The sequence below is a fragment of the Melospiza melodia genome, chromosome 9 (genome assembly GCF_035770615.1).
Source record: "Melospiza melodia melodia isolate bMelMel2 chromosome 9, bMelMel2.pri, whole genome shotgun sequence".
NCBI classification, from domain to species: Eukaryota; Metazoa; Chordata; class Aves; order Passeriformes; family Passerellidae; genus Melospiza; species Melospiza melodia.
Window position 1 is genome coordinate 31652632 of NC_086202.1, and position 22394 is coordinate 31675025.

The 22394-nt window shown below is 43.2% G+C and overlaps 1 protein-coding gene across 2 annotated transcripts in view; it reads right to left on the minus strand.

The window, feature by feature from the left end:
* The window catches only part of PRKG1 (protein kinase cGMP-dependent 1), a 389824-nt gene that overhangs the window by 170301 nt on the left and 197129 nt on the right, over nucleotides 1-22394 (minus strand). The window lies entirely within an intron of this gene.

The window sequence follows — 22394 nt, forward strand, 5'->3', positions numbered from 1 at the left end:
TCACCTTCTTCTCCATGAGCTTAAGTAATATTGTATGATTCAAAAGTACTCATTGTGAGACACTAGTTAATTAAGTTAAAAATAAGAATAATTTAAGTGCCATTTCATAATTAGATGAATTTCATAATTATACTTAAAAAGCCTTGTAGAAAAAGAAATACAGCTCAATTTTTAGCTTATTAGAGTTAAGTATTGTAGAAATAATATAGAAACTTATAAGTTTATAATAACATATATATAAACTTATATAGAAACATACATATATATACACTTATATAGAAACTTATAATGTAAATATAAGCTTCTATATTGAATAAGATTCTATATATGCTTCTATATATAAACTTAAAGAAACTTTTAATACAAATATATATAAATAATATAAAATAATGTAAACTTAATATAAAGTTAGTAAAACATTATTATATTATATATATTATATTATATTATATTATATTATATTATATTATATTATATTATATTATATTATATTATATTATATTATATTATATTATATTATATTATATTATATTATATTTATTATATATTATATTATATTATATTATATTATATTATATTATATTATATTATATTATATTATATTATATTATATTTATTGTATTATATTATATTGTATTGTATTATATTATATTATATTATATTATATTATATTATATTATATTATATTATATTATATTATATTATATTATATTATATTATATTATATTATATTATATTATATTATCGAAATATAATAATAAAATATATATTATTTGTATAAAATAATACAAACTTGTATTTGTGTGCTACGAATTGTATAATACAAATTTGTATTATAGTCTCACAGTTTGGGAGACTAAATATAAATAAGAGCTAATAAACATCTGAGTCCAAACAAGAAATACCATCTCACACGTTTAATCCCAACCTTAACACAAAAGAAACAAAAATCGACAAGTTGCAGTCAGGATTTTACTGCAAGGCTGCATCATAAAGACGGCAACAGTGCCCCAAAGTCCAGGATGATGAAATAATCAGGAATAAAACCCAACTGTGGCCCCTGCAGATGGGTAAGGGGATGCACTGGCAGGGATTTATTGCTGCTGGTGACTGGGTGACACCTCCAGGATATTCCAATTTCACTTTTCCCTCCCCAAAAATTCCCCTGAATATCTGGGATTTCAGCCTCAATTCAGGTGTGGGATGCAGGGGGTTCATTTAGGGATAGCTCTGGAATAAGGAAGGGTTTACACAGTGGTTCTTTCTTTTTTTTTTCCTCCACAAATTCCAGCAATTTTCCCATTTTTATTTGGACTAAGCATCAGCAGATTCTCCAAAACTGCCACTGTGCCTCTCTGTATGTGAGGAGCAAAAAAACAAAAAAACCAAAAACCATTTAACTCCATGAACTGATGGATATTTTGAAATGCTTAAAATTAGCACAACTGCCTGGAGCTGTTTGAAATGGAAATTCTATTTTTGGTCCCTTTTCCAAAGGAATCACAGCCAAGCAGGCTCAGGGCCTGCCTGCATCCCTCTCCAATAGCCAGGGATCCCAAATAAATCTCTTTTTTGGGGGGGAATAATGGGGGTATAATGAAACAATGCTCAAAAGCAATGAATCAGCTCAGCCTTCTGCCAAGGTGAAGAGGAGATCAGGTGATTTTGGAGTGCCAGGAAACAGCTGAAATATTGGTAGGGCCTGTGGAAATGCCAAAAAGGAGAGAGGCTTTAATCTGGAAACATGAGTTCATGGAAATGCATTTTCCAAGTATGGAAAATCAAGGGAAACTGAGGCAGTGCAGCTTCAGGCTTGTAAAAATACAGTAGTTTTTCAAAGAATCATGAAAATATAGTAATTTTTCATAGAATCATGGGAAGATTTTGGTTGGAAAGGGCCCTGCCATGGGCAGGGACACCTTCCACTGTCCCAGGCTGCTCCAAGCCCCATCCAGCCTGTTCCTGAACACTTCCAGGGACTGCATTTTCCACGAGCCAAAAAGCAAATTTTGCATTCCAATCTCTACTTCTAAACCCACTTTCCACTGAATTTCCCTCCTCAAGAGGGTTTGGCTTCAGGGAGTAAAAAAGCAAGGGCTGAAGCAGCCCCATTATTCCCCTAAAAATATCACCAAATAAAAGAAATGTCTCTTTGCGGGGGAATTCTGCAGCAGAGGAGCTGTATATTCCTGCAGAAAATATCACAGGATCCCACCATGCCACTGGCTTCACTTCAGGCAGGGAAAAGGATTTTTCCTGAATTTATGACAATTCCAAATTATCTTCTGGAAGTCCATATACAGAATTTTTTGTACATGTGGAAAATCAGCTCTTTAACCACCACACTGCACTGAGCATCAAACCATTCTTTTGGTAATGAACTGGAGTCGAGGGAGGCGCTTAATTAATTAATTTTTAGTGTAATTTTAGTGAATTAAAAAGGCCCAGGGACCTCCAGGATTTGGATTCCAAACCAGCACATGTTTAGAGGAACACAAAGCCTGTTCTGATGGTCCCAAATCTTCCAGGACAACAAAAGGCACCAGTCCCACCCCAAGCCCTTCATCACTGCCTGGATCTGTGTCCTGCAGGAGTCCCTTTATTTATCTGCTTTTCATTATTCTGCTAAAACACCATTATTGGCACATTTCAGGATTGCTGCAGGCACCATCAGAGTGGGAGCAAAGCACTTGATGAAACAGAAAAGCACCATGTAAATGAAAAACTCTTCATGCACTGCGAGAACTTGTTAGGGCAAAAGCAACTCGGGAGGAAAAAAAAAAAAACCTAAACTAAATTAAATTTGTCTCATGTTCCAAATCATTTAAGTCTCTAATTTGAGGCAAATATTGTCAAAGCATTTCTAAAGCTGTTTGAAACACAAGAAACTGCAAGGCAGTGTGTTACCACTATTGCAGGCTGAGTTTATGGTGGGGAGTCTCAGCCAGCTCCATTTGCTGCTTTTTAATGTTGAAATTTGAGGAGTTTGGTCAACACCACATTCACAGAACACCAGGTTGGGGTGGGAAGGAACCTTAAATCCCATTGTGCCACCCCTGCCATGGCAGGGACACCTTGCACTGTCCCAGGCTGCTCCAACCTGGCCTTGGGCACTGCCAGGGCCTGCCTACCCTTCATTCTCCTGATCTCCCTCAGGAATCTCCACCCTGGCACTCATGGGAAACCCACAAACATCCCCAAAGCTTGCTGTTGGTCCTTCCAAGAGGGAAAGGCACTTCATCACAAAAACATGGAACAACAATCTCCACCCTGGCACTCATGGGAAACCCACAAACATCCCCAAAGCTTGCTGTTGGTCCTTCCAAGAGGGAAAGGCACTTCATCACAAAAACATGGAACAACCAGGGATGATGCCCCACCCAGACTGAGGTGCATTAATAACCACTACAACAAGAACAGCACCAACACATTTTCATGCCAAAACTCCTCCTTGGCTTTGCTTCCTGGGAGAAGCAATCCCTATTTATTGCTCTTTGCGGATAAACAGCATCCAGAGGGGTGATCCCTTAAATTTTAGCTTTTATATTTTTCACATTCTGTGCTGCTTTAGTGTGTGGGTCTGAGCTTCACATTGAAGGATGGTGAGCTCTGTGCACAGAGCAGGGAGACAAAACAATTCCTGCTCTAGCTGGGGACCAAGGACAAATGATCCAAATTTCAGGCCCAAGAGCACAAACAACAGCAGGATGAAGAGAGAAAAAGAAGAAGGTTGGGACTTCATATTCTAAAGCTGTAATTGCACAATTAACTCCAATATGCAAATGGAGCAGAACTGATACAAGTGACTGACCCTGTGACCAGGTGTCCATTTTGTGCCCATTTTGGTTCACCTTGGGTGCAGCCCTGGCTGGGCTCTTGTGCTGCCCAAGGTGGATCCATGGAGGAGATCCTTCTAATAAATCCCTGCTTTATTCTTTAGCTCTGTCTGGCCTCTGCTCTAGGGCAGCCTTCACAAGGCATCAGGGAAATAACCCTTTCCTGTCCCTGTGATGAGACAACCCCAGACCAGCTGTGCTCCTGAGCATTCCCAGCAGGCTGCAGCTTCCCACAGGAACCCTGTCCCTTAACTGCTCCCCAATCCCTGGCAGCTGTGGCCAGAGCTGCTGTTTGATGGGTTCACACCATCCCATTCCTCTCCTGGACTCCTTGGCCGGGTGGCATTTGGAACGCAAAGGATGTCCCAACAGCAAGGACAGCAGAGGAGGGATGAGGTTTGTTTGAGTCACCTCACTTGACACATCAGCTCATCTTCACGTCATTGTCCTGCAGTGACACACATATCCTGCAGCTCTGCTGCCTCCCCTGAGGGACTTCACTTTGGGAAAAGGAAAAATGCCAGACTGATCTGTGTGTGCTGCTGTGTTCAATCCAGGTGGAGCCCAGAGCTGGGCAGGTGAGCAGAGCTCACCCACAGGATCTGAGGATCATAGAACTGCTGAGGTTAAAAAAGGCCTCCAAGGACATCAACAACTGTCCCCCAGTGCTACATCCACACACTTCCATGCAGCCCTGGACACCCTGTTCCAAGGCCTGAGCACCCTTTGCATGCAGAAATTGCTGCTGCTGTCCCAGCTGAGCCTCCCCTGGCCCAGCCTGAGGCCCTTTTCCCCTGTCCTGTCCCTGTTCCCTGGCAGCACAGCCCGACCCCCCCTGGCTGTCCCCTCATGGCAGCGAGTTGTGCAGAGCCACAAGGGCCCCCTGAGCCTCCTTTGCTCCAGGCTCAGCCCCTTGCCAGCTCCCTCTGTATCAAAATTACCCCAAACTAGTGGCTTGGGGTTGGTTTCTTTTCCATTCCAAATCCAAGAAAATATATGTCACCACCCCAGTGAGGGAAAACAAAACAAAACAAAAAAAAAAAAAAAAAAAAAAAAAAGGCAATATTTTCATGTCTAACTGATTTATAAACAGAAGGTGTTTTTTCCTTCTCTAACTGCTTCAGCTTTTATATTTTTCAGACTCTGTGCTGCTTTAGTGTGCAGTTCTGAGCTTCACATTAAGGGACGGTGAGCTCTGTGCACAGAGCAGGGAGACAAAACAATTCCTGCTCCAGCTGGGGACCAAGGACAAATGATCCAAACCTCAGGCCCAAGAGCACAAACAACAGCAGGATGAAGAGAGAAAAAGAAGAAGGTTGGGACTTCATATTCTAAAGCTGTAATTGCACAATTAACTCCAATATGCAAATGGACCAGAACTGATCAAAGTGACAGACCCTGTAGCCCGAGTGTCCATTTTGTGCCCATTTTGGTTCACCTTGGGTGCAGTCCTGGCTGGGCTCTTGTGCTGCCCAAGGTGGATCCATGGAGGAGATCCTGATAATAAATCCCTGCTTTATTCTTTAACTCTGTCCAGCCTCTGTTTTAGGGCAGCCTTCAAAGATATCAACTCCACCAGCCCCAAAAAATCCATCAGGGCAGCTCATGGGCAGGGATTGTGGTGATGCTGGCCATGGCCAGCAATATTTGAAGAGAACTGACATCAGTTTTTAATCAAAAAATCAGGGCTGAAGGGAGGGAAATCTCATTTAGAACCAGGAGAAGCAAGATTTCCAGCAGCCCCCATTCCCAACGCCCACAAGGGAAAAGAAATTGCATTGGAGTTATTATTTCCTCTGCTTTTGTCCAAGTTGGAATTAACATGCACTTTCCAGGACCTGTAAAACTCTGAACAGGAGCTCAGAAGGTGCCTGTCCATGGATGCTGCATCCCCAGGAAGAGATAACAGGAGAAAGGATCCCACCCTCAGGTTCTTGTGGAGACAACAGGAAAAACCAGTTCATGGGTTATGAACTTATCCCACTCCTGCCCTAAAAGGACAAATCTTCCCATGCCTAAAAGGATTCCCAGGCTTCTCTTTCATGTGCTCCTCACCTTCTTCTCTGACAACTCAAAATCCTGACCCAAATGCAGCTCTGATGTGAGACAGGAATTAAAAGCATGGAAAGCAGGGATAGGCCTGACTGATAAATCACTCAAGGAAGAGGCTTTGTACTCAAGCCCCACAAGGTGCAAACCACCTGTGTTTGCCAAAAAGAGAAAGGAAAACGACAGGGAGAAGCTCTGCGACAGGGAGAACAAATGGGCAACCTAAAATGGAACAGCAATTGCTAATTTTATGGAACAGTATTTCTAGTTTTAGCATTTATCTCATATTATTTTTATATTCCAATCCACTCCTAGTTAAGTTACAAATATTTAAGTTATAAATATTAGCATTGAGTCAGGTCTAGCTGTTCTTTCACAAGAATAATAAAATATTATTATTATGCCAATTTTTACAGTTCATACCTTTAACCTCTCACTAAACTGACAGCTACAAAGCTGGGCCATTATTTGTAATTAAATCTTAAAAGGCTCATGAACATTCAAATTATCTTCACATGCATCATACTATTTTAATAATTAAAGAGAGAATTTTAAAAAATAAAAAACTACCCCCAGTCCCTAAAAACCTTACCCAATCTCTGGAAAACACAAAGCAGCAAATGACAGATGAAGTTTGGTGCCAGCACAGGAAATTAAAATTTCCCACTGGAACGTCCTGCTTTCCCAATGAATGGCAAGGAAATTTCAGTATTGCATGAGGAATGTTTTTATTGCTACTGCTTCTAAAATTAAGGATAACCCTGCAATATCATTTTCCAGGAACAAAGATGTTGAAATAGTGACAGAAAATGCATTTAAAAGCTAAAATAACTCATCCCTCTTGGTTTGCAATGCTCCTGGTTAATCAGATCCAGAGGAATTAAGTTTGGACAACACTTCCAAGGATGCACAGGGTGGGATTTTGGGGTGTCTGTGCAGGGCCAGGGTTGGCTATGATGATCCCTGTGGGTCCGTCCCAGCTCAGGATATTCCATAAATTTATTTGGAGATGAAAGGTATTTTGGTGGCTGTAGGAGATACCAGAAGTTTGGCCACCCTATTTTTTCTTTTGGCTACAGAAATTCCTCCCCATCTTATTCCCAGAAGCAGCATAAGTGTCTGACCATAAAAACCTGGATTTCTAATTAAATCTATTTATTGAGCTCCATGCCTGAGCCATGGGCTGGGCTTTGCTTTAGAATTTAACCAAGTGCTGTGGCTCAAATGCCAAACTTCCCACACCCCCTGTGTGGATGCATTATCCACTTCCCAGGCTGACTTTTCCCCCTTTTTTTTCCCAAATCCTTTATTCCTTTGGCATGCTCTGATGATCCCACAGTCTGTTTTGTGCTAGGATCAGCTGGGAATTCAATAAAATAACCACTATTTTAGCCAGAAATTGCTCCCAAGCCTTGAGCAACACCATCTGCCACACGTCCTCCTCCAGATGTGCAGGAATTTCTGAGCATCACTGCAGTGCCCCCACAAAGGTCTCGCCAGCTGTTGCAGCTGATTTGCGTATTTAATCCAGATTTGTCTTCATTTCAAGCAGCCACTTTCATCTGAAGCTGTTGTTAATTCTGCAAAGCAGTTCAGGGAATGCTGATGGATCCTGGCAACCTCACCTGACACCTTCTCCTTTCCATCCCAGAAATTCATCAATTCATTCCCTCATTTGCACGCCAGGTGCATTCCCTCTTTCTTTCTCCTAAATATTAACACCCATCAAAGCCAGGTGAGATTTTCACCTGGGCTTGGCTGAACAACCCAGGGCTGCTATGGATTTCCAGCAGCAGAAAGGAAAACCCTGCAGGAACTTGGGAAATCGTCATATTATTGACAATAAACAATAGATATAATAATATATTTCTGTTTTAGAAATAGATATAATAATATATTTCTGTTTAGATGAGTTCAGTGAGAGGATCCCAGAATGGTTTGGGATGAGGGTACCTCACAAAGCTCTCGTGGTCACTCCTGGCTCTGTCAGACATGGACATCCCAACCTGCTCCACGGGGATAATCAATAAAAAGCTGAGATTTCCACTGGGATAATCAATTAAAAAAACTGGGGATTTTACGGCTTTCTTTTTTTCTAACCTTGGCTAGTTTGTCCTCCCACCTCCAGCTGAGAAAGATCTGGAATGAACATCCCCACTGGGAGTGCCAAAAGCCTGGATAAGCTGCCAGACTCACTCTGGAGATGGGATTTGGGATTCTGAGGACATGGGGAAGTTGTGCTGATGTAATTAGAGCAGAGGCATAATTAGGTTTCTTCACTAATTTGGCACTTGACACAGGCCACACCAGAGACCAAGGATGATTTTGAGGCAATTTTCTCTACTGGTGCAAACTCACCTACATGCAGCAGAGAGAAAAAAAAGAGTTTTTAAGATTTACAAATGGAATTTCCTCCACAAAATCCTACAAATTGACATTTGGAAAACTGTTTAGAGGATGCTGCTTCCACATTTTTTGGTAACGGGTCACCCAAAATGTAAAGAATCATTTGCGGTTGCGCCATTTCCTTTCTGAGAAATGGATCCCCCAAAATTCCCTGCAAGCTTCAAACAAAGGCAGAAAAAATCTATTTCTGTTTTAAGAATTCTATTTAATGGCATCCAAAAACAGACATTTATCGGAGGATGAAGCTGAGGGGTTCCTTGCTGCTTCAGAGGAGTGGCTGTGTTATTCCTGCCTTTGAAATCCAGCATGAAAACAGGGGGTTCAAGGAATAATCTTGGGTTTATTCAAATAAAAATTGTGTTAATCTGCTTTTTTCCTCCTTCTCTTTTTCCTTTGAGCTTTCCAGTTTTTCAGCTGCTGAACCAACTGCAGGCCCAGCTGATTCTGTGGAAGCTGCAGGACAAAACACAAAACTATCCATGGAACATTACACCTCTTATAAACCCATCTATTTGAGGCTGATGCACACAAAAATATGATTTTTAGCCTTTAACCTGTTATTTTCTTCCTGGATTGTTTGGTTTTCCCCTCACCCCAAGGAATAAATTCCTGCTTCCATTTAGGAGGAAGCACAAACCATGTTGTCATTACAACAGGGCTAAATCCTATAAATTTTTGTGCTGTGATGAAGCATCCAGGCACTTAGGGAAGGCCCTGGGAATTGAAAAGCAGGAGTTGAAAAATCATCTCAACTCCTCTGGATTTTTAATAAAGATTTCTTACTTACCCCATCCTCCCTTCATGGGAATTATGAAGGGAGAAATTCAGAAATTCACTTCCTAAAAAAATCCCATTTCAGGATGGTTTAAGGAGCCAAAACAACCCCAGGATTTTCTTTCAGGTGGATGCCAAGATTAAAGAAACTCCCTCACCACACCAGGGAATGGCAGAACCCTTTAGGATGGAAAAACCCTCTGAGATCAGCACTGCCAAGGCCACCTCTAATCCATGCCCCCAAGTGCCACATCCCACGTGGCTTTTGAACAATTCCAGGGATGGGGAATTGTTCAATCCCATCCATCACCTCCCAATGTCTGGCCACGTTTTCCAGGAGTAAATATTTCCTAATATGTGACTTAACACCCTCCAACACCTCATGGAAAGCCCAAAAACCCTTAAAAACTCCTGTGGGATGATGCCAAAGGAAGCAGGCAAGGGTTAAGGCTGGATCTTGGGTTCCCTCTGTTTATCCTTGGGAATGGAGGTGGCACCAAGAGAGAAGAGGTGGCCAAGAAGGATTTTTTTTTTTGTTTTCTTGCCCAGGGAAGACCAAATTATGTCCTTAACCCCAGACTGTGCAGCCCTAAGGTTCTGTAACTTCATTGTAGGGTCTGGTGACAGAAGGGTTTGAGATGAGCACTGAGATATCCAAAGTAATAACAACCTCCCCAGAGCAGGAGTGGAAAAGCAACGAGTTCTGGACATGAATCTTGAATTCACACCTGCTGGAGCGTGACAAGGCTTTGATGACAGCATAATTACCAACACAATAAGCACATTTCTGCAGATAATCCCTTTTATCACCCACAGGAGCCTTTTGTGCAGGGCCACAAGCGTTTCAATTGGGAACAAAATCAAGGCAGAGGTTTTTAAAGTGTTTCCAGCACAAAATATTGCGTTCTGACTCAGAAAAACTGTTAATAGATTAAAAATGAAAACATCAAAAAACCAAGCCCACCAAAAAAAAAAAAAAACCCACTAAACTTTAAAGATCCTCTTTGCCCCATTTGTGGAAAATCACCTTTTTCCCACTAAGCTCCATCACCATCATCTTTTCAAGGAAGGTTTTAGCCAATGGGACTCTCATGGCTAATGAAAAATTGAGTTATTTAAAATGCTCAAACTTTATCAGAAGGACTTGACATCTTCAGCCGGAGGTTTCCTCTCTGGGATACCTCCCAAGCTCTGCCCAAATGGCAGTGGGAAGCTTCAAAAAACAGGGATAGGTTCTTGTACATCTAAAAAAAATTCAATTTCATCTGCCCAAATGGCAGTGAGAAGCTTCAAAACACAGGGATAGGCTCTTGTACATCTAAAAAAATTCAATTTCATCTGCCTTGGGGGGAAGGACGGAGGATTCCCGAGGACGTTTGGAAAATTTTGTGGGCTGGAACAGAAGTGGCTGCTCCATGTAGAACCAGGGAGAGGTATTATGTGGGGAAGAGGAAGGATTTCTCCCAGAAACCATGAAGAAACTGGCACTAAAAGGAGGACAAGTATCATTTTCGAAGCAATTATTGCCCTGCACTGGTGACGAGATAAAGCTGCAGTTGCCAGCATCGTTTTTGGGAAAAACAAGAGAAAGGCTTGGCTTAATGAGACAAATTTAGTTTAATACTCCTCAGATAAACCCACTTTTGACTGAAGTCACCTCAGCCAGTCGCTGAGGCATGAAAATTGAAGTCCCTGAAGCGCTGTACAAACGCTGACAAATTATCTCATTTTATCAAAACAGCCCAGGGAGGAGGGGTTTTGCCAAAGGCAACCACAGTGAGAGCCAGGAGAGGAGCTTAAGAGGCTGCCAGGCAGTCCAAGGGATCATCCTTCATCATTTTGTAAGGAATCACTGCTTGGAAAGCTGCTCCCACCTAAAACACAACCGCGCAAAGTCCTCCCTGCCAGCAGCTTTCCAAGCTTGAATAGACACAGGAAGAGATCCACTAAATGGCGACAAGGAATGTGGCAGCCTGATATTTTCTGAAAACCCCTCTTTGCCCAGGATTTTCTCCTGAGAAGCTGAGAAGCCTCAGAAAGGAATGAAAACAATAATTATCTGATTGCTGCTGCTGTGTTTGCTGCTTGGGAATGTGGCTTGGACATTGTTTACCAACAGGTGAATGTTTGATGGGTTCCATGTGAATTTTTTTCAATTAATGGCCAATCACAGCCAGCTGTGTCGGACTCTGAGGACTCAGTTCTGAGATTTCATTATCATTGCTGTTAAGCATTCTGTCTGTATCCTCTCTATTTTGTATAGTTTAGTATAGCATTATATAATATATAATATATAATTAATATGTAATAGTTATGGTTTGACATTGGTACAATGCTAGTGCTTTTATGAAAATACATTCTCATATATATTATATAATATATATAATATATATAATTATAATTATATGATATATCATATATATTTACTATATAATATATATTACATTACATCTTCTATTATATATCCTATTATATCTTATATTATATATCATACTATATATCATATTATATAGATCATATTATATCTCATATATAATATATCATATAATATATCATATGATATATCGTATGATACATCATATGATATATCATATAATAAAATAATAAATCAGCCTTCTGAGAACAAGGAGTCAGGTTCTCATCTCTCACCTCACCCTAGGGACCCTCACAAACACCACAATTCCTGGGTAAATTCCTGCCTCATGCTGCATAAAAATATCCCCAGCTCTGTGGTTTGGCACTGAAATTCTCAGGGAGTGAAGGAGGAGGGACACAGTCACTGCCTGATATTCTGAATTCTTCAGAGCTGAACTGATCGGAACGGTTTGGATTAAAAAGAATTTTAAAATTCCATCTTGTTCCAACATGGGACACCTCCCACCATCCCAGGCTGCTCCAAATCCCCTCTGACCTGGCCTTGGGCACTTCCAGGGATCCATGGGCAGCCACAGCTGCTTTGGGCACAGGATATAAGGAATGAGCCCTGTGCTGCCTTCAAGTCACAGCAACCCCTGTGGGGCTGCACCTCTGCCCTGCTCATCCCCCAGGCACTGCCAGAGAATTCTTGCCTCACACCAGGGATTACCTATCCCAGTTTGTGTATGTTATTCCATACCCAAAACCACTCTGGAGCACCCAAAGGGCTCTTGCTGAGCTCCCTGGAGCAGAGGGAGGCTGAGGGGAGATTCACTGGGAGCTACAGCTCCCAACTCTGCTCTCTGTGACAGGAACAGGGCTGGAGGTGTTCCAGGGGAGGCTCAGGTTGGATTTTAGGGAAAGGTTCTTCCCCAGAGGGTGCTGGGCACTGCCCAGGGAATGGGCATAGCCCTGAGGCTGCCAGAGCTCCAGGAGAGTTGTACACTGCTCCAGGGTGGCATTGTTGGGGTGTATGGGCAGGAACAGGAGCTGGATCCCTGATCCCTGTGGATCCTTCCCAACTCAGCACATTCCATAACTTTGGTTGCCGAAAAAAGCCAGGAATGGCGCTGAAAATGCTGCAGAGCCACAGAGCAAAAGCCACTCTCTGCCTCCAGCAGTGCCTGGGTGAAACAGCAGCAAACAGAAATGCAGGAACCCAAAATGCAGGGAACTCCCAGAACTTTGGGCCTGGAAGCCAAAGTTTGGAATTAAACCCAGGATTTGATCTGAGACCTTGGAAAAGGCTCCAAAACTTAGGTGCTAGAAGAGAGAATGTGGATTTGTAGTTTAAAACAGAGACATGTTAAACTAAATAAACTCTAAAACCAAACTTTCCTTGAAGATATAGAAAAAATAATAGTTACAAGGGTAAACACGAAGTTTAGAATGCAGCACTGTAGGTCTGTGTGTCATAACATGATTGTTTAAGAAAGCTTGCACTGTAACATGGGTCCATAAGATGAACTATTTAAGGATTAGGTCAAAAACAAAAATATCCTTGTTGGCAGTGTTTTATTGGTCAATAAATCTTTAAAAGGGCTTGTAAGTAAAGGTCTTGTGACCTTCTAAACCATGCTGTAATCATGTGAGCTGAATTCACCCTTCCTGTCTTTGTAGAAAATAAGAATATAAACCACATCATCAAGAACAGCTCAAAAGTCCTGTCTCTAACTCATTCAAACTCCCCACAAGTGAATTATCACCCAGAATGCTCCCAGTGACACTGATTTATGAGCTCCCATTCCTCCAGCTCCCACTCCTTCCAGGCAGAGAAGTGGAAACAGCCCCAGAGAGAGCAGGGATGTGGTTTGTGGGTCACACACAGAGCCCTGGGAACTGCAGCACAGAGACCCCCCAGCCACTGCAAAAATGACATTTAGCATCTTGCTCCATGCTGATTCCATCCTCACAACCTGGAGAAATCACAAATGGGCCTTGGAAACAGCTCCTCTGGAGAATATAAAAATAAATATTCTAATATAATATAAAGTAAAATATTATATTAGAATATAATATAACATTGAATATTATATTAGAATATAATATTTTATATTGGAAAAAATACCTAAATAATCAAAAACAGAGAAATATAAATATAAATATAAAGCCACATCTTCTTGTCACTATACCCTTGAGCTGTTTGAAAACGTTCAGAAATTGGATTTCTTTGTTTTTTTCCTGAGTTACAACCAGTAAAAAATTGAGATACAGTTGGGGAGTTCATTTAGGGATGCAGAAGAAAAGGTCTAAGGAAGATTTCCCTTTTCCAAGCAAAGACTTTTCCATTCCATTTCCATTGCAAGTGATGCTGGGCAGGGCCAGGGAGCCAGATACTCCCTGGGCGTGCCTGGAAAGGCACCCCAGGTAAACCATTGGAAAAATTTTGGATTGTCTTCTCAAACCTCTTTCCAAACACTTCCACCACCAGCAGTGCTATCAAAGTCCTGCCCCCATGTAATCAATTGTCCCTTCTCTTCAGAAAAGAGAAAAATACAAAATTATTTTATATGTCAGAGCTCCACCCATGAAGTCACAGAGTGGAAAGAGAAGAGAGAACATTTTCTGCAATACTTTTAAAAATGAGACTGTATTGGAAAAGAAAATATGTTCTGGAGTTTTTAATTTTACTGGGATTTTTTTGTTTGTTTGTTTATTTTCAACTCCTTAAGTTGTGGATTTCCTCCCCACTGTTCCTTCTGCAAAACTTAATAACACCAGAAAAGTGTCGTGTGGCAGCAGTAGAGCAGTGAGGAGCAACAACGGCAAAATTACTGGAATTAATCACAAAAAAAGCCATCTGGTGTGCAAAGCAGTGGCTAAACCTCAGTAATCCTTCTAAAACAGGAAAAATCTGGAAAGGCAACTTGAAGGAGCAAAGCAGTAAATACAGAGGGGATTGGAGGAGTAAAAAGGGGTTGGGGACCTGGGGGAGCTCCAGACTGTTCGACCTCTTGTTAAGCACCTTGGGGCAGAAATGCTTGGATTTGTAATCCCTGTTTCTACCAACAATCCTGATTAACCCCAATCCCAGAGCTCCTGAGAGCTGTCCTGCAGCAGCACAGGAGGGAACTGCAGGGAATGCACCCAAAGCAGCGTGGGCACCTGGGCTCAGGTGAGACCCCACCTGCAGAGCTGCCCCAGCACAGGAGGGAGAGCCCAGGGCAGGCACCAGCATGGGCAGAGGGATGGAGCAGCTCTGCTGGGAGGAAAGGCTGGCACAGCTGGGGGGGCTCACCTGGACAGGAGAAGCTCTGGGGTGACCAAACTGTGGCCTGAAGGAGCTGCAGGAAACATGGAGAGAGATTTGGGAGAAGGGATGGAGGGACAGGACACAGAGAATGGTCCCGACTGCCAGAAGGCAGGGCTGGATGGGATATTGGGAATTAGGAATTGTTCCCTGGCAGGGTGAGGAGGGGCTGGAATGGAATTCCCAGAGCAGCTGTGGCTGCCCCTGGATCCCTGGCAGTGCCCAAGGCCAGGCTGGACTTTGGGGCTTGGAGCAGCCTGGGACAGTGGACCTGACATGGCAGGGGTGCAATGAGATGAGATTTCAACTCCCTTCCACCTCAAACCATTCTGGGATTCTGTGATCCCAAAGATGGGAAGGAGGTTTCCTTCAGAAGCAAAGGATGTTTTCCCAGGAGTTGAGCTCTCCATGGATGCTGTGCCCACCTCCACAGAAGAACTCCAGGTTCCCCCTCCCTGTGACTCCCTCCCAGCTGATCTCAGCCCCACACCCAGCTCCTCTGGATGTTTGTGCACGATCCACAGCTGCTTCCCATGCACACACACAGCAGCAGCTTCCAAATATCCCTAGGTTTCCTGGGGAGACACAAGCACTGAGCAAAACCAAACCCTGGTAGCTCAGAGCAGCTTCGCGCTTTGCTCACAGGCACCCGACAAATATTTAATTCAACACTGGGGAAATATTTAATTAACAACCCCTGTTTCTAATTAGGAGTGGAGATGATGTGAAGGGAAAAGTCACTGCTACAGCAGTGATGCCTCAGTGCAGAGAATTTGGGTTAATATCACGTTATATTAAGGAAATTCAATAATAAAGCACATCACACATGTCCCACCCCAGGACACACAAATCATCATGCGCAGGACGCTCTTCAGAGGGAGGACACAACCACTGAGAGTGTGAGGGGAAGGAAAACCCTTCAACACCAAGAAAATATCACCTCAAACCCTGCACATCCTGTCTGTGACTCCTGGAGCTCTGGGAAACCTAAAAACAGCCTGGAAAATCCCTCTTTCCATGACAAAAGTGTCAGGTTTTGGATTTATGGTGCTGAAATTTAATAGGCAGCCCCACAGAGGTGTCAGTGATGTAGGCATTCAAGGAAATCCTGATTTCTTTCACTCCAAGTGTGAGCAGCTGACACAAACTGCTTTGCAGTGATATTCCCTCCTCTCCTCCCAGAGCAAAGGGTAAGGGTGGGGATTACAACAGCACCTGCTCAGCGCCCAAACCACCAGGACAGGACACTGAATTTTTTAAAAGCCCTATTTAACCCTTCAAACTCCTAATAAATCCCACAAATTTCCTGCTTCTCCTCTCCGACAATATTTTGACATGCTGCAGAGATTTGGGCTGATTTTCTATCAAAATGAGTTATCACCTGGCAGAAAAGATCACACAAAGCCACGTGGGAATGCCTTGGGAGAGTGGATATCCCTTTCCACTTATCAGGTATGTGAAGACTTTGCTTGGGGAGCGAGTTCATCCATTTAACCTACACAGGGAAATAATTACCCACTTAATTAACTCATTTCTTATGAGCTCCAGAGGGCAGTGACTGCACCAGGAGCAGGAGGGGAGGCAAGGCCAGGTTGGAAGTGGCAGCACAGAGGATTTGGGGGGTTTGTTTTCCTTTAAAAAGCTCCCATTTTGGGCAGCATGGCACAGTTCATGTTGTGGAGGCTACTTTATTTCTATGAATTCTTCTCCTGCAAGGGCAGAAAACACCAGAGTATTCTTCCTCTTGTCACGCTCTCTTTTAAAAAAATAAAATTATTTTATGGAAAAGCAGGCTCCTATAAATAAGACATCTGACAACTCTGTTAAATACTTTTTTTTCTGACTATACTTCCAATAATATTTTCTAGGTTTCTGAGGTGAAAGCCTATTGTATTTTTGGGGTGCTCTGATGAAGAGAGGAACGATGATTCTGACTCCATGTTCTCAGAAGGCTAATTTATTGTTTTATTATCTATATTCTATTAAAGAATACTGAACTATATTAAAGAATACAGAAAGGATACTTACAGAAGGCTAAAAAGATAATAATGAAAACTCATGAGTCTTTACAGGGTCCCAACACAGCTTGGCATTGATTGGTCATTGAGTCAAAACAATTTACATGAAACAATCTCCAAACTCATTCCAAAGGAGCAAAACACAACAGAAGCAAATCAGATAATTATTGGTTTCCTTTTTCTCTGAGGCTTTTCAGCTTCCCAGGAGAAAAATCCTGGGCAAAGGGATATTTCCAGAAAAATGTGAATGCCACAAAAGCCTTTGTTTCTTCTGGAAAAATCCAGTTATTCCCATCCTCAGGATTTGGTGCTAATCCAGTAATCCCTCATGCACACCTTGCTCATTTCCCTTTGCTGCCAGAGGAGGGCTGGGACACCTGGAACCAGAGGCTGGGTCTTGCCCAGGGGTGTGAGCATCACTTTTGGGCTCACAAGAATGAGGTGAGGGCAACATCAAATGGGGAAATGACAGCACACAGGAACCGCTGCAGAAGCTCCAAAACCAGCTAGAAATAAATGAATTTATAAGAATACAATGTGGAGGCATTTGGAGCAGCATCCACCCTGCTCCTTGCATAACTTCCCATCAGCTTGGGGAATGCTCAATTCCTGAGTGGCACTGGCACCTCATTATCCAATTAAAATGGCTTGCTATTAACAAAGAAATAATGTTGGGATAAAAATGATTAGGTTAATGATTAATTTGAGCTGCTCATATATGAAACAGCTTTGCAATTAATTTGGGGAGGTTTGCACGTTTTAAGCTCCTCAGTGTAATTGTGACAACTGGCATCGCTGGGGCTCCTCTAATTAATTTGTTAATGTGAGCACAGGGGGGTCACCCCTGTGCCACAAGTAACAGGGGAAATTATATCTATTTTTAAAGGAAAACAAACCACTCGGGAATATTTTCCTGACATCTCTTGTGTAGACAATGAGAGGGCTTTTCCCTTTCTCCTGCTTCCATGGGAAGAGGAGCACATTCGACCTGATCAAACTAAGTGGTTTGATTTAATAGTGACATCAACATCCCAGGGCAGAACCAGCCAGCACAAATTCCCCAAGGGATTAACCTCTGGAAATGGCACTTCCAGGTCAAGCCTGGATTGTTTTACTAAGTTCAGTGTGAGATCCTCCAGGAGTGTTTGGAGGGGGCTAAGCCATGTCCCCAAGTGCCACCTCCAGCCCTGCCTGGGACACCTGCAGGGCTGGGCACTGCAAAGCTCCCTGGGCAGCCCCTGCCAAGGCCTGAGCACCCTTTGCATGCAGAAATTGCTGCTGCTGTCCCAGCTGAGCCTCCCCTGGCCCAGCCTGAGGCCCTTTCCCCTTGTCCTGTCCCTGTTCCCTGGCAGCACAGCCCGACCCCCCCTGGCTGTCCCCTCCTGGCAGGGAGTTGTGCAGAGCCACAAGGGCCCCCTGAGCCTCCTTTGCTCCAGGCTCAGCCCCTTGCCAGCTCCCTCAGCCCCTCCTGGGGCTCCAGGCATCCCTGCCATCCCTTCTGGATCCCACACCCCCAGAGCCTGCTCAGGGATGGAAAGCAGAATTGGTTTGCATTCCCTCTGCATCGGAGATCCCAGCTGTCAAACCCTCCGTGCCTGAGCTCTGCCTCTTTCCAGAGGTAACCAATTAATTTTATGGTGCCACTTGAGAGGGCTGGAGATGGAGTTACAGAGCATCTAATGATCAAAGAAAATAGTGAATGGCATAAATAGAGATGTCCTCCCATTCCCCATTCCCCCATTGAGATGCTTTCTAATGAAGGACACTTTCTAATAAAGGAGTCTCCAGACCTCCCTGGGAATGATCCAATTTTCATGTGAAAGGCACCAATATTGCATTTATCATCCCTGGTGACTGAAAGACACTGACAGGGACAGGAGGTGCCTCAGTGCAAGCAAAAATACAAGAGGAGATGGGCTCTTCCTACTCCACACATCCCACTATTTAATGTTAAGCGGACAATGCCACCTGGGAGAACCATGAATGCACCTTGGGTGTTTTCAAGGTGTAACTGAGACTCCCGGGCTAGTTTGGGTTGAAAAGGAATTAAAGATCATCTATTCCTGCCCCTGCCATGGCAGGGACACCTTCCACTGTCCCAGGCTGCTCCAAGCCCCAAAGTCCAGCCTGGCCTTGGGCACTGCCAGGGATCCAGGGGCAGCCACAGCTGTGCCAGGGCCTGCCCACCCTGCCAGGGAACAATTCCTAATTCCCAATATCCCATCTAACCCTGCCTTTGGAGGTGGGAAGCCATTCCCTGTGTCCTGTCCCTCCATCCCTTGTCCAGAGCTGTGGGAGGAATGAGGTGTCCCCAGGGCTGCTGTCACTGTCCCTGCCCATGGCAGAAGAGGTGGAACTTCTCCCACAGCAGCACAAATGAGCTGTGAGCTGCAAGCTCCGCAAGAAAATTGCATTTATTTCCAGACACCACTTGGACCAAGGCACGACTGCAAATAAAAACCCCATCTGAGCTTGGTACTTCCTGCTGCAAATCCTGATTTATGAATATTGCTCTGCACAACCACTGCTAAAATGGCCCAGGGGTGCTAAACCAGGGGTGGATTTTCTCTGCTCCTGGCTTTTTTTTTAATTTGGGATTCATTTCCTCCAGGGAAAAGCAATGTTCCCCCCTGAGGGTGATATTCCTGTGGCAAAGCTGCCTTTCCATTTTAAAGCCCATTTCTGACGTAAGGGATTGACTCATCCACACCTGTCCAGGGCATTTGAATGAATGAGCCAGGGGATATTTGCCAAAAAATACACGTATTATTTGCCCAAAAAATACATCTATCACCCTTCCTACTGAACTCCTTCCATTTCAAAAATGTTCATCTTTCACATTTAGGAATTGTTTTGCCCACCTGCTTCCTGGGAAATAAGAAATCAAAGATTTCTGTCCTCACCGCTGCCTTCCAGTAGGATACAAGGAATTCTTTCCTAAAAACAAGTAACCTCAGTGGAGAAGTCCTGCCCAAGACTTTTTCTTTCAGAACAGTGAGCTTGGAAACTCTGGGAAATCCCCAAACTGTCGTTTTTCCTCTAAAAAACCATCATGCACAGATGGAGCAAGCCCATCAAATTTAGGATGGCAAGTGATTCCTATTCCCTGAGCGCTGCAGAGAAATGGAAGCCCATCCAGGAGGATGTGCCTTGAAAAAGGCTGTGGAAAGGGAAAAGCACATTGGGAGTGGGAATTGAAACCTGTATTAACCAACAAAACCTTTAGGAGGTTTTCCCCATCTCTTTCATCTCCTTTCCAACATAAAAAAGTTCAAGGCCAGGTTGGATGGGGCTTGGGGTAACCTGGGATAGTGGAAAATGTCTCTGTTCATGGCAGGGAGTGGGATTGGATAAAATTCATGGTCCTTTCCAACATAAACCATTCCAAATTTCTGGGATAAAACAGAAATTGCAATTGTTATTGGAGATGGGAGACAACAAAAGGAGCCCAGGTCTGTACTTGGACTGCTTTAGGCTTTGGGTTTTGCCCTCCCCTCAGCAGAAGGGATTATACAACACTTCATGTTCTATTCTGTGCAACTCCACTGATCTTACACAACAACCCACTAAATATCCTAAATGAGAATTCTGAAGCTTCCATGAGGGATTTGAGCAGCCAGCTGCTGGGGAAGCTGAAATTATTTGCAAATATTCAGCTTGTGAGGGATTTTAACAGTTCTTCCCAGCCAAACAACTCCACACAGCTCCACAAAATCCAAGCTGCAGGATGCTGACCTGCTCCCCCAAATCATCTGGGTCACCCTTTAGGGACTAACACAAAGTTAATTATTAGTCCATCACTCACTTATCAGCACATTTTCTCATCAGAAACCCATCATCTCTTGTTATCTGCCTGCAATGGAAATATTTTGAGCAATATAAAGTCTCCACACACCAAAGGATGTTGTATTCCCAAAGCCTTTTATTGCTGGAAGCAGTGGTTTGGAGGGAATTCCTTATAAAGATTTATATTTACTGCAAAATCTCTAAATACAACACTGTTTCTCAGCAATACAGGGATGGAACACCCAAAATATTCCATAAATGCTTTCTCTTCCCAAGGTGTCTTCAAGCCAAGCAGAACCCCTCCTATTTCAACACTGTTCTGTTTTCTACCACCACATTTATTTGCACTGTTTGAAAAATGTTTCCCTGGGATGAGCAATATTTTAGATCTCATGTCAACAGAATAATATTTTCAGCCTAATTACAGGAATTCTTACAATTAATAGAAACAAACCAAGTCATTAGCCTAGAATTTTGTCCATCTAAACTGGGTTGTGTTAGGAAGTTAAATTCAATTATCTTTTTTTGATAACAGATTAACTGAGGGATCAGGGCAACTAATGAAATACTTAATGAACAGGATTAAAAGAGCGGAGGCAAAAAAAAGGAAAAAGAATCAGGTGAACCAAAGCCACTGGAGATGTACTGAACAGGAATGGAAATTTTGCTTATTTTCCCCGTGGAAATTCAATCCCCAGACTGAGGTGACCACAGGATGGTGGACAGAGCTTTGTCAGCTGGGGAGATCCTGGATCTGCTGCTTCATGCCCCTGAAACCTCATTGCTGTGCTGCATGCCAAGATCAGGGCTTCCAGAGGCCACCAGAGCTTGGATCTCCATGGATCATCATGGATCACTGTCAAACACAATGGATCATGATGGATCATCATCGATCATGATGGATCACCATGGATCATCATAAATCACCATCAATCACCATGGATCATCAGGGATCATCATCAGTCACAATGATCACCATGGGTCATCATAAATCACCATGGATCACAGTCAGTCATGATGGATCACCATGGGTCACTGTCAATCACCCTGGATCACCATGGATCACCATCAATCATGATGGATCACTGTCAGTCATGATGAATCGCCACGGGTCACCATGGATCGCCATCTATCATGATGGATCACCATGGATCACTGTCAATCACCATGGGTCATCATGGATCACCATCACACATGAAGGATCACCATGGATCATCATAAATCAACATCAATCACCATGGATCACTGTCAACCACGATGGACCACCATGGATCATCACCAATCACGATGGACCACCATGGATCATCATAAATCACCATCAATCACCATGGATCACTGTCAACCACAATGGACCACCATGGATCATCACCAATCACGATGGATCACCATGGATTATCATCAATCACCATCAATCACTGTCAATCATGATAGATCACCGTGGATCATCATAAATCACCATCAATCACTGTCAATCATGATGGATCACCATGGATCACTATCAATCACCCTGGACCATCATGGATCATAAGTCACCTGGATCATCATGGATCACAGTCAGTCATGATGGATCACCATGGATTACCATCAATCACAATGGATCACTTTCAATCACCATGGATCACAGTCAGTCATGATGAATCGCCACAGGTCACCATGGATCACCATCTATCACGATGGATCACCAAAGATCACTGTCAATCACCATGGGTCATCATGGATCACTGTCAACCACGATGGACCACCATGGATCATCACCAATCATGATGGATCACCATGGGTCATCATAAATCACCATCAATCACCATGGATCACTGTCAACCACAATGGACCACCATGGATCATCACCAATCACGATGGATC